The sequence below is a fragment of the Nipponia nippon genome, unplaced genomic scaffold (assembly GCF_047370975.1).
Source record: "Nipponia nippon isolate SJK-2023a ecotype South Korea unplaced genomic scaffold, ASM4737097v1 scaffold_91, whole genome shotgun sequence".
Lineage (NCBI taxonomy): Eukaryota > Metazoa > Chordata > Aves > Pelecaniformes > Threskiornithidae > Nipponia > Nipponia nippon.
In genome coordinates, this window is record NW_028262415.1 from 27,350 (window position 1) to 30,583 (window position 3,234).

Genomic DNA, 3,234 nt, shown 5'->3' on the forward strand with positions numbered 1-3,234 from the left:
CCCAGCATTTCTATAGCTTCACTGATGGCTCTCCACCCTTGCTGGCTTCCCCTTGAAACACAAAGCCATGGGCTGATCCAGACTCCCTCTGGGTCACCTCTTGCACCACAAGGCTACCCTTTCAGTGACATTTCTTTTTCCTCACATCCAGTCTGAACCTTCCAAGCTGCACTTTGTGGAGGCTTCCTTCTCTTCCCACTACCAGGAAAAGCTCCGTCACCTCTGAAGCCGCCCTTCAAGCAGTTGCACGCTACTACTATAGTGCCCTGAGCCTCCACTTCACCAGGAGAAAGAAGTCCAGGTCCTTCAGCCTCTCCACAGAGACCCAGACCCCCATCCTGAGATGCTGGTGGGCAGAGGTGGTTGGGGGTTACCCGGAGGGCAGGAGCAGCAGGAGGAGCACAAACCTGCTGCTGTACCTGCCATGGCAGTTGGGCAGTGTGGGGCTGGTTTGGGGCAAACAGCATTCTGAGGGGTCCGTCCCTATGGCGATCATTCTGCCAGCACCTGCTTCAGCCAGCCTTGCGATGCTTTGATTTTTCATACCACAACAACTTCCCACCTCCATGATTTTCCATCCTGCTGATGAGTTCCTGCCCTCAGTGTTGGTTTCCCAGCCCCACGATGGTTCCCCGTCCCAGTGATGATTTCCCATCCCAATGGTGGTTTGCTATCCCAGTGGTCTCCCATCCCAAGCATGATGTTTTGGGGGAGGCGAATTGCCTGTCCACGGGGAAGGGATGGGGCCAGCACCAGTGGCCCTGTGATGCCAACACGCCTGTGCTGTCCCATCCTGCCCTGGTGGTTGGGATTGGGGCGTGGGGGGTTAGGGCACTTTTGGGTTGTTTTTGTCCTCCCCTCTGTGCCCTGGGGGGCAACTGCTGCTCCCAACTGTGGTGGAACCGGTGCCGGTACCGTTACCGTTCAGCCATGATGGGGAGCTGTCACGAGAATTTGGCAAGTGGGCTATGCTGACGAGGAGAGAAGCTGGGACGCAGAGTATAGCATTACAAGAGGAATTCTTGCATTCGTGCGCATGAGCCGTCCCATTCAAACTGCGGCACCACAAATGCGGTTTTACAGATGCTTCTTATGCTTTTCAAGCGTTCCGGTCCAATGCAATTTGACCGACCTCTGCTTAACACACACACAGGCTGCTGTTCTGCAAAGCAACTCCAATTCTGTGGCGTCATCATCCATCTGCTTCTTTCTTGATCTTGACGTCCCTGGAGTTGGTCTGGCTGCAGATCCTGATCTCTGATGGCAGATAAGGGGAGGGTTTCACAGAGGTGTCGGAGGGGCTGGGATGCTGGCGTGAGCTGGGTCATCCAGGGGCATCCTTTCTTCTTCAGAGTGGGGGCTGTCCTTCTCCTCCTTGCTGGGGGCCTTTAGTCCTGCTGACTGAACCATGACTGTGCAGTATACAACGTCAACTAGATGTATATCTGTCTATCTTCAGGAGCTTGATCCAATTTCATACTCTCATGACTAATTGCTGCAATAGTTAGGGCATGAGATTTTCCTAAGAGAGCCCTGGGGTGTCCCTCTGTGGGGGTCCCTGGGAGGTACTTGTGGGGGTTGCTCGTAGTGTGGTGGGAGATGCAGGTACTGGGGGCGATGGTAGCAGCGTGGGGTGGGGATGCTGTTCCTGGGGCCATTTTCTCCAGCCTGCGGTGGGGATGCCAGCAGTGGGGCTGTCAGGAGCAGGACAGGGCAGAGATACCAGGGGTGTTGGTGCCAGGCCGGGGTGGGGATGCCGGTTCCGGGGCGGTGGTTCCCGTTGGGAACCGCAAGGTGGTGCCGCCTTTCATAGGGGTGGCCGCCTTTCACCAGGGAACAAAACGGAGGGACAAGGAGCACCAGTTCAGAGTCAACCTGTGGCTGTATCTTGGGGGGAAGATAAAATTCATTGGAAATGAACCTATAAGAGACCAGGTGCTTTGGTCCACGAGCCTCATGGACACAGTCCTGTACCTGGGAAGAGCGGAAGAGAAACCCTCAGCAACCCAAATGTGCCAGCCAAAGCTGGGAACAGGCACACGTACAGCCCTGGGCAGGTTTTTATTCATCCAGTTGGTGCAGCTCAGGGAGGAGGTGGGAGCTCTGCCAGCAGATGAGCAGCCCTTCGTCAGCAGTGCACGGGGAAGCCCAGGGGCTGATGGCTACAGGAGGTGCCCGGGCCGTGGCAGCTGTGTGGCCTCCAGGGGACACATTCCCATGTGGGCCCATGTCACAAAGGGGCAGTGATGCAGCACCCACCCGGCGCTTGTGACCTCACCTGGCTGGGGCTTGAAATGCTGAAGAGCACGCCAGCGAAAGCTAGTTGGGCTGAGCTGGCCTTCGGGATAACTCAGCTCCTTCCATTGCTACTTGCGTGCCTATTTTTTTCCAAGCATTTATCATTTACTGCTCACTTCTCCTCAACTTCCATCCTCGTTCAAAGGTAATTATGATTTGACTTTCAGGACACAGCATAGGGTAGGTAGATAGAGGAGAAAAGTATAGGCTGGTGTGTGCCTTCCGAGCTCTAGGCTGAGCTATTACACCTTTCTAGGCTGGCCAGATATGGGCTATGGGTAGAGTTCCTCTTTGCTAATTCTTATATTTCTTTGCCATATCCCAGGAGAGGTAAGTAGCGGGGTGGCAGTGTAGTCTGAGGCGTTGGGCTCAGCATGGAATGACAAGAAGCCCACCCTGACTGATGGGGTAGGAAGGGAGACAGAAAAGGAGGACGGCAAAGGCAGCCATTAAAGTAGCGGCCGAAAGCCGGTCACTGCTGTGTACAAGGTGGGAAAGTGTGGGCTGGAGAGCCAGAGGGCTCTGCTGCTAACGCTGGCCACAGGTAAGCAGCAGGACCCCTTTAGAGAAGGTGACACGCAATGCAGTGTGTCAAAAGGGCCTTGGTAATTGCTGTCAATTGGAGTCCTGTGACAGGGACAGCAGGGCCATCAGCCTGCAGCTCTGCAGCACTTACAAGTACCACTGAAACACTTCTGATGGCAGACGTTGATCTGTGCATTTCATTTGGAATTGTTTTCAATCATTTTCTTGAACTCCACTTATTTCTTTGCAATCAGGTGACAGGACGGGCACTGATCTTCTCTTTCTGGAGCGCGTCCTGACATCCTTTGTCATCCAAAGCTTTCCGCTCTGTTCCTGAGAGGAGCAATGGCCGCAAAGGGGAATGACTCCTGTGAGTAAGGGCTTCACCATTGGACTTTGGGAATCCCCAAA